General features: G+C 39.6%; 1 long non-coding RNA gene across 1 annotated transcript; it reads left to right on the top strand.

The window, feature by feature from the left end:
• The first annotated feature begins 6,492 nt into the window (after window positions 1-6,492).
• LOC137969381 (uncharacterized) lies at window positions 6,493-13,095 on the top strand. The gene is made up of 2 exons (XR_011116664.1): window positions 6,493-6,636; window positions 12,804-13,095. It is a non-coding gene; the product is annotated as an uncharacterized lncRNA (long non-coding RNA).
• Window positions 13,096-14,592: the final 1,497 nt, after the last annotated feature.

Genomic DNA, 14,592 nt, shown 5'->3' with positions numbered 1-14,592 from the left:
TATCGAGTGGTGCCGATGTGGAGCTGGTACCAACTTAAGAAGAATTTACAGGATGATTAAATTAAAATGGACTTAATGTATGCAAATTGCAATTGAGAAGTGATTGTCAACGATTCACCGTGCGATTCACCAGATAATTTAGCTCGATATGTAAGGGGGAAAGAGTTTCCGGGCATAAGAACCATCCTATCCCGAGGTTGTAATCTAAACTAGTTTGTAAATGTGAAATCAAAAAAATCCCGTGACATTTCCTGCTATTGCGGCACGGTTCACCATGGTGAATCGTTTGTTTAAATAAATGAACTGTTTATCTTTCAGCTCACCGACGGTTCACCATGGTGAACCGTTGAGATTCACGATTCGAAACCATGTCATCACAGACCAGTGATTGCAAATGTCTTATTACGTTGTCATATTTTCAAGCCTATGCATTTCTTCCTTATAACAAGCATTAGAGGGGCAGAATTTGGAAAGCATTCATTGATTTATTTCACCATTGTGCATACATAAATTAACCTAATTAATGAGGGTAAACAGTGGTATGGTCAAAAGTCGGGTATGACAAACAATGGACTCGTTTTGCACTTTAACAGGGAAATTACAGACTTGTCGTTTTTCATTTATTAATAACAGGTGTCGTTTTCATTAGCTTTATATTTTCAGGGTTTCAGCCTGAGTTTTTCAAAAGCAGAGCACCAACCATTGCCGATGAACTGTTCTTTTGCTACAACTGATTTAGTCAGTCCTATCGCAGAAAGAAACGTCTTCAGGGGCCGTAATATATTTGCATAGCTATTCTGACTCCTTGGTGTCTAAAATATGTCAATCAACGCTGACCGTTGCACTTGATAATCATGTCAGTCCGTCTGGGAATAGAGCCTATTAAAGTGTTCAGAGGACAAAATGTACTTATCACACGAGTTTAAAACTGTTGGAATATTGCACGGCGTATATTGCATCGCACGGCTTCATACCAACGCACACCAATACTCAGACAATATTGTAGCCTACCAAAAATATTAAGATGCTGGTTAACTTTTGACTAGGAGTTGAGATTTCGGTTGATTCTACAGGGGCATAAACGTAACGTAAGAATCGTGCGTGTCTGGTCTTCTCGAGACAGAGGTGAGAGATGATTTCATGCAGACTGGAACGCCTAAATTGCTCTGTTGTAAACATGGCCGTTCACAGCACCAGTGAAGTTGTCTCTCTGGCCTTTCTGTGGACGAATGCCAAGACCTACCGATACAATTTGAGCAAGCTTTGAAAGCTAAAAACTTCAATCGATGCTGTATTTTGCCGGTAGGACTGGGTGGCTCCACACTCATAAGAAAATCTATGAAATGAGAATCGGGGGTCTTCCCTTGTCATGGAACGGCCGAATTACCCAGAATTCCTTTTGAGCGTTAAGGGGCAAGCGAAGACTGGTCCTCATCAAATGAGGAAAAAGTAGCGAGAAGTAGATTTCTAGGCGGATACTAAGGAGTAACCAAGGTGCGTGCTGTTAACGTAGACCTTTTATCATAGAAAATTCGGCCTGGCCTTTACTAATTTCTTGTCCAAGAAACGGTATAATGTAAATAAGAGAGTAATGAGATTTATATTTGCGATTACCTGTCCTCTTACGTACCACTTAAGTCAAACTCTACATCTCTATGCAATAAGCGCATTCAAAATTTCCTCATATTATTGTATAAAAGTAGTTAAAGAAAGAAAAGGCTTGTCCTGCATCAATGAAAAATACGTTTTCTCTCCCGTTCTCTTCTTACGCATGATGTTCGTGGAAATTACATTCTGTCCCTCAATAAACCTAGAACAACCAGTTATGGTCTTAGTTCTTTTTCTTACGTTTTTACTAAGTACGTTGCGAAATGCGCTATCTGATTTTTCCCGTACCACTGAACTAATCCAGGGCCGGATTTTGTACAGCGGCTTTTCGTTTTGATTAATATATCTTTAAATATTATTTAATATTTAGTTATGTATCTGTATATATCATGTATGTTAGCTGTAATGTCTCGAAGATATTATTCTGAAATTCGACATGAAATAAAGTTTTATGCATGCATGTATGTTACCTTCGGCAGGGCGCATGCGTGCACTTTGTAATCTGCGACTCCAGTGCTTACCATATGACAGATAAAATGACTATTCTCTTGAATATATAAGCCATCGAAATCTTACGTTAAATTGTAATGACAAGGGCGGTTTGGAGCTGTAAGTAGGCGTGGGATTTGTCTCATATGGTTTAGGGGCCGACATATCCCTCCCTCAATGCCGTACCGGGAGGCGAGGTCGGTAGCAGAAAGCAGCGAAGGGCCAACTGCGTCCAAAAGCGATCGCACGGGCCGAAACCCGGGATGACTCGATTGGTACGACGCTCCAGCGCCACGTCTGGAGGTACTGCATATTTTTCTCGTCTCGTCTTCAAACATTCCGTCAGCGCATGCGTGCGTAAATGTTCAGCCTCTCCGATACCTACAATACTAGACATATTTAGTTGGAACACTGAGCGAATGGTCAGAATCATTGTGTTACAAGATCGTATTTTATCCCACATCTCCCTTCCCCCAATTCAATGTTGTGTGAGAATTTTTCGGGCGACTACTAGTAGTTGTGGAAATCAACATTGGAGGAAGGGGGAAACGGGGATGGGTGTTCCAACAAATGTGACGAGTATTGTAGATAAATGAGACTGCATTTTTCCGGCTTGTAGCCGGGCATTTTAGTTCCCTGTGAATGCATTTTTGACCTTGAAATGATGAAACGTACGTTAAATTACCTTTGCAAAATCTATCAAAGTTAATCATGTTTTCATTTGTTATCTTAACAAGAAGGATTTGTTAGGGGCGGGCCATTAGAAATCACGGGAGAGGGGGGGGGGGGGGGGTGACAGTTCCCAAAAAAAATTCCTGTAAAGGAAAATTGCAAAAAAAAAATTCACCTTTAAAAAAAAAATCCTGCCAGTAAACTGAACCAAAGTATAATATCAAAACACAAGGTCAAGTAGTTTTAATATACGTGTCAAGGATATAGCCTGCTCTTCTATCAATTGAACAAATTTTGCATGTATTGATGTTTTTGGAAGTGACAATATAACAGGTTACATGTGATGTCCTCCTCGTTTAAGGAGAACCATATTTCAAATGTAGAAGAAGTATAAAATAATTTTACTATATAAGACAAACCTTCAACAATAATTCTTTTGAAACCACAACAATATTAAACAAGTTAGGAACCAAAGTCACTCACAAACCAATTATATCTTCTTTGGATGTTGCAAGAAATTCATTATATCTGATTTTTCTCTTTATATGTATCTAAACAACCATTTCAAATATTAAAATTCAAGTAATATGTTAAATATATATTAAATAATAATTAATCAAATAAAATAATCTTACTATATGTATTCAGCTGTACTTTAAACTTTCAACAACTTGGGGTAATATAAAAAATATTGAAAGACTGGAAAATACATGCTGTGGTTCAAATTCTAAAAATTTGACTTTTAAATAGCCAGATTTGTTCAGATTTGGCTGTGTTTTATAAGAAAATCTCTTTCTTTAATGGCATAATGCATCCCTTAAAAATGTGCTGGAAATCAGACGACCAAATCACACACAAAAAAAGGAGCCCTGCTTTAATAACAGCCAAACCAAGGCTACATACCAGAAAAGAGAAAAAGCCTGTCCAATCTTAGAAAAGCTAAAACAAGATTCGACATGAGGTACATATGTTCCCTGTCCTTCAGTTTTTATAAGAATACATAAATATTGAAAAACAAAAACACATTTTCTCTATTAGAGCACGCAACTGACACATTTTCTCTGGGAGAGAGGGCAGGCGGGCACAGCCATTGTAAAGTGCACTGGTGGACAGCCCTTAACCCCTCAGGGATACATCTTGTCCCACTGTGTATACTTTGCTGTTTGATGTGGCCTTGCAAGGTGGGATTTATAGTTAATGTTGCTTTGTCTATGTCATTACAAGTACCAGTGGACAACGGCTCTTTCAAGAGCCCCCACACTGCATTGCACACCGCAGGGAAAAATACAGTAGGTCAAGCGTTCAACATTGTACTCTACAGGTAAAACATCAAACGGCTCTTCTAGGGCCCCCACCCTGCATTCCAAGACCAACACAACCTGTGGTTTTTGGCAGTAAATCTGGCAGTGAACTCGATTGAAGCACGATCCATTTGTCGATTGGTCAGGACGTTTTTATCTTCGACCGAAAAAACAACACCGAATATACGTACTATATTGCGTTCAACTGTAAAGAAAAGTATCGACCAACACGACGAAGCCGAGTTTCCTTGACAAGTGAAAAAACGTCCCTCGAGGCATGAGGTGCGATACCTTTTATAATAGCTCATTTCTTTCTCGATAATCGCGATACACAAATTTCGAGAAAATCAAGACTCCAAAAAGACTGTCACCTTGAGCAGTACTGTAATTAAACTGTGCGAAGCTTTACATTTCTTTAACATTAAAAGAAGTGCTGTCGGAAAAAAAAGTGCAGAGCTTTCACGTCGAAAACAAATTTATGCAGACAATTTGCAGTAAGAAAAAAATTCATCCGCTGAAAAATTCCCCCCCCCCCCCTCCCCCCCACTCCCGTGATTTCTAATGGTCCGCCCCTTACAGAGAGCAGCCGAAATAATGTCACAAACACGGAATTTAAAAGAAGGTATCTGGCATATCCGGTAAACATGAAAAATTGTAACGAGTTTTTAGATTTCAACAGTTAGAACTTTCACCGTCTTATTTGGAGATTGAAGAGAAAGAGATTCGTCTGTAAGTAGGTGAGTCATGCCCCACAACTCAATGTTTTGATAAAGCGCCGCATTGGTTGAATTGGAAAAAAAGTTGTAGCGCTTATTTTTGCCTTCGGCGTTTATTCGACAGCGACATCATTTGAACTCGGCGCATTGAATGAAATAAGCAGATTATGGGATGTTAACCGGTCATAACGTATTAGCGAGTTAAACGATTCGAGGATGATCGATTTGGCTCTTTTTACGCGGGTTGCGGCTGGTCATAAAACCATGAAAATTCATTTATCTTCAAACCTCTCTCTCTCTCTCTCTCTCTCTCTCTCTCTCTCTCTCTGTCTCTTGCTTTTTAAAAGTTACTTGATACTCTTAGCTAGCTGAAAGGCAAGAAATGAACTAAGATCACAGAAGCTAAGTTTCTTATTTTGATTTCTGGAAAAGCGCAAATGTTGCCGTCACGTATTCTTTGCCGTTGATCGACACCGCATTAGGAAGTCTAAAGGCGCCCGCAAACGAGAAAACAACCTTATGGGAGTAACAGCCTCCCCGTTTGCGGCCCCAGGAAGTATTTGTTGCGGAAGCAAAATTTGCTTCCCGGGAAGCAAAAATGTTTCTGTTTAGAAACATTTCAGTAGCTTCCTCGGCAAATAATGTTTCCATCAACAGATGTAAATATTCTTAGTTCTTTCCACAGAATTATTGACATTTCAGCTGACATTTGGAATCAATGGCCAAAGGACATCCGTTGTGAAACTAATTTTAGGGAACTTAAGCACGGGAGATGAGATGCGTTCAGCAACCGGAAGTGAACATTTCGCATGCCAGGACAATAGCGTCTCCCATACATAAGGTTGTTGGGGATATTTTATAGATTTTCGTATATTTTCATGTTTTAGTATTGCTTTCTTCTTCTATTACTGTCCATTAATTTGTAATAAATCAAACCCCGTGCGGTCGTGTGTCTTAATCTAGTAAATAGAATGCTTCGATAATCACAAAATATTTAAGGTGGCAGAAAAGCCTAATCTGAAAGGACGTTTTCGTTCCCTGATAGTGAAGTCATCTAAACTGGATGTCATCGTGGCCATTATCATTGTGCTAATACTTTGACCTTCGTGAATAATAAAAACGCCTGTGACCACATTTCACTACCGGTTAATCGAACCTTTCGTGGAAAATAACTCTATCATTGAAGTTTACTTTAATTATTCGACTCTGTCTGTTCAATCGAGATGAGCTTTCGACCATTCGGAAAGTTTTTTTCAAGACGGTCGGTTAACCATCTTCCACCAGAAAGTCGAATTCCATCGCGTGTTATTTGTTTTGTCATGTTATTCGTTTTTCCTGTGATTTTGTGCATATTTAATTTAATAGTTCTTCGAACCTTTTCCGTTCAAGACATCTGCACTTTAAGAGAACTCAAACCTCTTCACTCTTGACGAGAAAAGTAACGGAAGAGAAACTCACAAAGCAAACTTTCAACCTCAAAATATGGTTAACAAATAAAACAAACTCTGTGAAATTAAAACGCTTAAATTTCAGAGACAGCCAGAAGTCATGATCACTAGCCTCGCTCTTTCGTCTTGTGTCGACTGACAATCTCGCGTCAGCAATACTGAACATCCACTAGGAGGTCTTTCTGAGAAACATTATTCATCCTGTTTTGAGAAAACATGTTTCTAACATGTTCCAATAAATTGACGGAAACTCTCGATCTCACTCGGCTGTCAAATGCACTCAGGCGTTGAATCGAGAGCGTAAAAAAGCCGAACGTTTATAGTAACATCGAGTCATTCGATTTGGCGTTGCGGGACAATTTCTTCTGGAGATCACTTCCGAGAGAGAAAGAGACGAATCAGGTGTGTACGGGTCGCTGAACAGACCAGAATTCGAAAAGCCCTAAGATATGACTAATTATGAGTTATCACGGTTATCGCAGTCTTCATTAAGCCATTGTGGCATTGAATAGAGTCGCATTTTATGGCGTTGCACAGTAATTAGTCTGCTGTGAGCAGCTAGCGGGATTAAAAGTCTTCGGCAGTGTAACAGGGGGAAGAATGAGGACGGGTATCTTTTCCTTCAAGTGCATTTTTTTCGCCGCGATAGTCTCGATAGATGCACACTGTAATTTGCCCGTGCGCAGGCTGTAGACCGCCACAAACCTCACATCCGTCGTATTTGCGCAGGCGCTAACTTCTTGTTCCGGTCTCCAAGAGGCTCTGGTGACGAGAATGCTGCTGCGAGTTACCCGAGTCATATCGGAAAATTATCTCCGGCTCCCCGGGCACATGTTTTCCAAACAACGAATGTTCGTCTGGTTTCCCTCAAGAGAACCTGCAAAGAGAAAGTCAACATGCATTCGGCTTTTTCGGATAGGCTCAAACAACTTACAAATGTACTCGCCGTTCGCGGTAGCTGATCAGTGGTGGTGAGCTTTTAGTACATTTCGCATCGGGTCATTCCGCTTGAGCGTACAAGTTAAAGTTCTCAAGAGATCAGTTGAACAATTTTTGAGCGCACAATGACATAAATGCATTTACAAACTTGGCACAAAACTTCGTCAAGAACAATGTTGTTGCTGGTGATTGCGAGCAGGAACTTGACCAGAAAGTACAAAGATGAACAATAACAAGAAAGCCGTCATGTTTGATCACCGAACACAAAGATACAAGTAAATGCCTATAATTTGTGACAATTATTCACATAATTGCAAATATTTTGTGCACTCTATTTCGTGGATCATCAACTGTTTCCTTTTTTATTAATTTTATTTAGCGTGCTAATTGTGTCTTCGTATATTTTACTCTACACCAGTGATGCCAGCAATGATGAATGTACTTGAAAAATGCGATGCACGCAGTCATTTGTACATGATAAAGATGTTAAATTAGTGAAAATAAAGTAGAGAAAGGAAGACAGATCTCGTTATGCTAAGTTTGTGTATTATATGTGACACAGGTTTCTTTTGCTCTAAATTACCACTTTATTACGCAGTAAGACCCTGGCAGCTAAACATCTTAAGGACACGATATAAAAGTTCAAAGAAAACCAAAACAGCGAACAAAACTCAAAACAGAATAAACACGCCTTACGCTATGTCATGTATGCGCATGTGTGGCCTTATCGGCCCCAGGGCCCATGTGAGCGCATGAAATATGCACTCTCACATATAGTAGTTTTGACCATCCTTGCATACGGAACCCGCGCCCGCAGTGCGCGCGGCAGTCAAAACTGTGCTATCCTGTCAATCATTTGCCCTTTCACCGGAAACAGTGCATTTCGGTTGTGCGTGTCGATCTACCGCCGTCGAAAGGAAGCGATTAAAGTCTTTATTCGCGAAGTTAACTCAAATAAATAAATTATCAATACGGTTTTGCCGTCTTCTTACACTTGATTCGAAAATACCAGCCTGAATTCGTCTTAGATTAGTTAGAAAAAGCACAAATAAAAGCCAAAGCACAACAGCTTACGTTCGAATTCTGCTCGCCGACAACCCAAGTTTGTTGACAAAAACATTGCCACAAAATGTTTTAAATGGTTTTCTAGCTCTCTATTAATAGCGCTCACGTGCATTTTAAATGGAGTATCGGGAAAGAAAAATTGTCAAGCTGATATTTGTTTCGTATAAACATACCTTTTCAAGTAGCGAAAATTTGTATAAGCACTAGAAAACTTTTACTAACCATTGCCCGAAGGAACACCTTTGAGAAGCTGCAGGGAAGCCGCTGATGAATTTTGCACAAAAACCTCGGCCCCTAACACCGGAAAGCCAGACTTGGAAAGTTTTTCAGTGGAAGGCTCACTAAAGAAGAGTTTCTAGAGCTTGCCCTCCCGCAGGTCGCCAGAAAGGTGCAAACAATTAGCTGATTCATGTCTGAAAAGAGTAAGGTCTAGAAGGTGCAGTCAAATTTTGTTTCTTGTATTGAGCAAACATTTATTTAAAACTTTTCCCTCACTCCCAAATAAGAACTTGCTGTGTCTTGCAATTCTACAGTGAATTACTATTAGGCCAATACGAGAATCAACATCAAAGAGGCACTCCCAGGGGTTTGAGGGAAGAAGAGAACATGGCTTATTTGAACTGGGGAACAGAGGAACAATATCAAAATATTTTAGGGAACAAGGGAAGAAAACCAATATTTCAATTTTAGGGATCAAAAGGCTGTGAACAAGTTTCAAAGTAATTTGGGGAACAAGGAAACACAAGAAAATATCTAAAGGGAACAAGGACTCCTCTCCCCAAGAGGCCCTCATCAAATGTTCTGCCTCTATCCAACAGCTCAAACAAGCTATTCAACCAATTGTTGAATGACCAACAGGAAAAGAAGACTCTCTAAGATAAACAAATTATTTATAATAATTATCACTTTAGCATGCGAAACAATGCTCAGATGCTTATGAGCACCCTCATGCCCATGTTTGTAAAAAAGCACCATGAAGTATTCCTTGCGGCTGGTTTAGGCATTGTTTTATCTTTCAACATCGGGCAAAACCAAATCAACTCCATTCTCAGAGGGCACTGGGGAAAGAGGCTAGAAGAAAAAACTTGCATTAATCCAATTCTTCCAAGGTAATCTTTACAGAATAAGATTGTTGAAGGAACACTTTTGAGTGCCAACCTTAAGCCTTTTAAAACAAGTGCAAACAATATTAATAGTCTTTAAATTCACAAAATGTCAAACAGCACATTCTATTCTCATATTCAATTAGCTTAGGCCGCAATATTCCTTAAAACTATGCAGAACTATTTACCATAAAATGTGGAACATTTCCTGCCTATCTAAATATGCTGCAAAAGGACTCCAAAAAGCAACCAGTTAAGTTTTTAGATAAAGATACACAATACCTAAAAAATAAATTATTTGATGTGATCAAGACATTGAATGACCAAGCAATAAATAAATGGCAGCAATGTATGTTAGGTTCACAAAAAGGGAAAAAAATATTCCTCAACTGATGTTTCAATATGCATATTTTAAATTAATTTTCTATCAACAACTCAAGAGACTGACTTTTCACTGGCATTGATTTACATTTCCATGATAAGTTTTAAAGTGAATCTGGCAACCACAGTGCCCTATGAAATTGGAAATAACTTAAACAAACTCTTTAAACTAACATTTTACAAGGGACACCATTGTTAATGCCCTGCGAAGAACAAAGATTAAATTGAAAAAAGAGTTGGTCTGGAGTTTATCCACAATGGACAGTTAGTGGCTGCATTCACCAATGTAGAGAACAAACACATCAAGTTTCTTCTCAAGCAACCAGGTGTTCAAGGAGCTATTCAATTTCCAAAGAACTATGGTAGTGTGCAACAGTACCTGGGTGAATTTGGGTACGTGGCCTGAAACAGAAACTTGTGGAGCCAAACAACTTGTTGAGCTTAGTACTTAAACTGGGTAGATAATTATTTCTACAAATATTGTCTATTCAACCAACAGCTTCTCCTAATTTTGTGTACCATTCACTTGTTGAGTTCCTTAATTAAAAAAATCGCTAATTCAATTAAGGATTCAAGTCCTTTCAAATCATCAAAGTTACTTTGCGCCACCAGGAACAAAAGAAAAAATACAAGCAATGAAGACAAACTGCTCAAAAATGCACGACTCTCTTTGAAACAGCAAAACGGGCCGGGGATCCTGAAGTCGCTAAAAAGTGCTGCATGCTACGTGGATGTTTGCAGAACGATCGCAAGTTGTAATCACTGAAAGAAAACTCCACTCCAGATCTGATAGATGATGGTCGTGCAAGACTCGCCAAGCACGTGGAACACCCAACAGGATTGTTTGTTGTTTGGCACAGCAGATGAACGAAAAATTGTTCCCCTCACTATTAAGTTCCAACCCGATAAGACCATCTTGCCCAAATACAACAACAATTTGGGCAGCAGGCAAGCTCATCACAAGCCATCGAAGTTGGCATAAAGCAGCATAGCGCTTCACCTGAAGTTCGATCATGATGGACACAAACAAGAGCTGAAAAAACTTCATATGGTCAGACGGCCAAATGCGATTGACCCAACACTCATTAGAGCGGCTCAGTTATCGGACATCAAAGTGCTGAACAAAACAAGGGATTTCGTCGTAAAAATGTTCACTCAGCAACGTCTTCTTCCTCCACAGAATAAAGTTCAAAGGCGATCCTGGTTTTTAATCACATGCTAGACCAATTCATAAACTGGATAAAGTGGATTGGCAAATTGATTGCCAGAACAATGCGTCATTTCTGTCCCGCTGAGTTCAAAGAAGCGACGGTCAAGGGAGTCACAAGAGAAGGCTGAGCGAATGTCCACCGATCTAACCAATCCGAAGGTAAACAATTGGCGTGACGTCGAATTGCACAAGGATAGCACAGTTTTTCCCGCTCGCTGAATTCTGATTGGTCAGTTTAAATTTCAGTGGCTCCCGCCGTATGCAAGGATGTATGCTCATGTGCAAGCAATGCGTCAACTGGACGTCGTGATAGTGATCCAGCGGGATACCTGTACAGAAGTTGAAATGATTTTCACAGAAAAGCAGAGAACTAAGAGTGTTGTATTCTTAAGAACATTCCATTGTCGCCAAAACTTTATGCTTAAATCAAATATAGCCTGAGACTGAGCCTAAATAAAACAAGACGAATAATTAAAGGTGTGAAGTGTGAACAAGAACTCAGGAAAAATGCAATTTCCTTTTTAGGCAAATTACACCAAAAAGCCTTTTACTTGCTTTAGAAGATATACAAGAAGACAGAAAGGTTTAAATTTCAATTAACATTGACTGATAGAGACATGTAAGGGGCCATTAGTGTGCACAAGAATGATGAACACATTGGTAGTTGTGGTATTGACATAAGAACACATCCTGGGCATCTTATACATCAGCAGTGTTGATCACCATAATTATAGTCAAGATAAAATAACAGTGTTTTGGTGCCAGTGCAGGGCAACAATGTGTTGCTACGAGCTTGTAAAAATGGTATATATCATGAATGTGTAAAATGAATTACATTCTGTGTTGTTATATAAGAGTCCTTTTTAATGCTAAATGGACTGCTAATAGTGATTGCAGTGGTAGAGGAAAATTATCAGCTTAAATACTAATACACATTATGACATTATCATAGAGGAATGTCTGCATTGCATACCCATGGATAGAGCTTTTGAATCCCTGACGTCAGAACATTGTGTCATTCATCTTAACAATAGGATGCATCGCTGTTGTTGTTCATTATATTCAATACAGCATAAGTTTAAAATTTGATTTTCATGGTAGAGATGAATATCCTAAGGGTACTTGTGCCTCTTAGATATACCATCCATTCAATAGTCAGTTCATTGTTTCCAAAGAAATTAACCATTCAAGTGGTGAGGTTTAACTCGAAGGAGTGCATGTTGTTAAATGTGTAACACATGAATTTGTGAGTAGCAAACCTCCCTCATGCGCTGACAGATGAATTTCCAGAAAACAAAGTTTGCTTCACAAGCAGCTTTACCATTTTTAACTGGTCAGTACCCAAACATCATGGGAATTTAGGGATTGGACCATAAGAAACCCCATCACTCTTTATATATGGTCTATCAGACCTTGTTACTGACTTGTGAACCTCCCAGCATTTCAAAACCCGTGACATCATGGAAAATAATTTACTCTCTTGACTTCATACGTAGCAGCGAACTATGTGATATAAACTTAACAATGGTTTTCACAGTTATCCAGATAAGCAATAACATCATTCAGGACAGAAATACTAAGCAATAATAATTGTTATTACATTGCTCTCAGTTCTTTAAAACAATGTTCCTAGTTAGTTTTGCTTCTGGTTTGTGTACCAAAACTAGAATCACAGTAACAATAAAATTATTGTAGTATCCTTTAGCAAATCAAAACTGTCAACGGACAGTAATTGTGATGCCATTTCAATTTGGGCCTTGCAATACCACCAGATTTTTTTTCATGCTAAAGAAAAAAGATACCGATGCCCCCCCAAAGGAACCTGGCACGAGCAAAACTGTCTCCAGCTTCTTGTATCTTTTACTTTTCAGATAACTATGACAGCAAAGAAAGTTTATCTGATTTTGCTGTTGCTGCTTGCTTCCGAGATTCTGTTTTTTACGGCAAATGAAGCTAGCCCCTGGTGGTCTCGTCGTCGTCGACGATGGAAAACACAAACACGAAGTGAAGTGACTGCAGGAAAAGATGAAGTCGACCTAGAACTCGCAAATGCCAACAGCCGAGGAAGCGACAAAGGGAATACGGATATTCATGACAAGACTTAGTTTGACGGCAAAACCGCTGTATGGTAAAGGGAAAGTGAAATAAAGAAGCTTTGCCTTTTGAAGTGTCATTAATGCTTTTCTTCGAACCCTCAAGGAGTAATTTTGACGCACACTCGAGGCTCAGTTTGTTAAGCATCGGGCTGCCATGGCTGGTTCGAATCACCGCATCAAACCTTAGGATTTTAAAATAACTGAGGCCGGAGAAAGTGCTGACATTGTAATTTCATCCTCAAATGGCTAGAGTTTCAAGTCTTCTCGGATAAGGACTATAAACCGTAGGCCCCGTACTATTCGAGACAAGTAGGGCCTGATAGAGTTCCTGGTGTTGTGGCTGTCCTTAGTGAATGTATGAGTGGGTGTTCATAGCAGGTCCATCTCAGCTGAGTAATATATCTGCCAAAACTCTGCTAAAACTTAACCTGCTCAAACGAATCAGTAACAAAAACAAAACAAAAAAACAAATGATAGCGAAGATATCGTTGACGTCACCAATTACTATTAATTAACGTGCCAATCAGGGCCCAGTTGCTCGACGCATGGTCGGCGCCTAATATCAAAATCTTTGAAAACTTAAATCGATCTCTGGTTAGCGCTCACCAAGACCTGAGCAATCAGCTAATAAGGCCAGAGCCTTAATACGTGCTGAAACAAAAGTTTTTTTTTTCATTCCAGCGTTAGTACAGTGAAATTCGAAAGAAAAAAAGAAAAAGAGTTTCACGGTAAACTGCATCTTCCCTACTTCCACGCAAATTTCTCCCAGTCCTCAGTGCAACCCTTCTCTAGAACGCCCTCCTCGCCGTTTTTAAATTTTCTCCGTCTCCTTTTTTCGCCCAGTTTGGCCATTATTTCGGCCACACTATCTGCCCCTTGGTCTCCTAGGTAGAGTCTGGGAATTGTGAGAATCGGCCGTGTATGCTGGGCCTCCACCTTACGCAGTGGACTTCGTCAATTTCTATCCCATAAGAGGGGACAGCTATTCTTAGAGTTATTTTCATAGAGTTATGTCGTAGAGTTAGAGTTAAGTTTACAAAATACTGAATTCACGATTTTGGACTGTCAAAATCCTGAATTCAAGATTTTGGAATTCAGGATTTTGGCAGTCGTTAACTCTAACTCTAAGTCATAACTCTACCGAAATAACTCTATTGACAGTTAACCTCCCCATAAGACATCGTAATTAACAACAGCGCTTTCTTTTGGGCCGCAATTTTACAGATTTTTCCTTCTTCCGTTCATTTTACGTCTAGTTCTGTTTGTCATATCTTGACGTTCTTCTCCTTATTTGAAGGAGTTTATACTTGGGATTCGGTTTCCACGTTGACGTTTCACGGCACAAATTCCGCCCGATGGGCCTTAATCACACGGCGGCCATGTTGAGTCCCGAGGGATTGAAGACTTTTGTTTTGCCCCACCAAACCTCGTTCCCAAACATTTCAACTCGAGGCTCGAGGTACGACATCTATTGACTATGTCCGATATAGCCGCCCAGTGAATAAAACCCGTTGACATATCAAAAAAACAGTATACATATTGCCGGTAAAATCCTTTCTCAGGT

This window comes from Montipora foliosa, chromosome 9 (genome assembly GCF_036669935.1).
Source record: "Montipora foliosa isolate CH-2021 chromosome 9, ASM3666993v2, whole genome shotgun sequence".
Taxonomy (NCBI): Eukaryota; Metazoa; Cnidaria; class Anthozoa; order Scleractinia; family Acroporidae; genus Montipora; species Montipora foliosa.
Note: the sequence above shows the minus strand (reverse complement) of the source record. Positions and strands in the feature narration are given on the sequence as shown.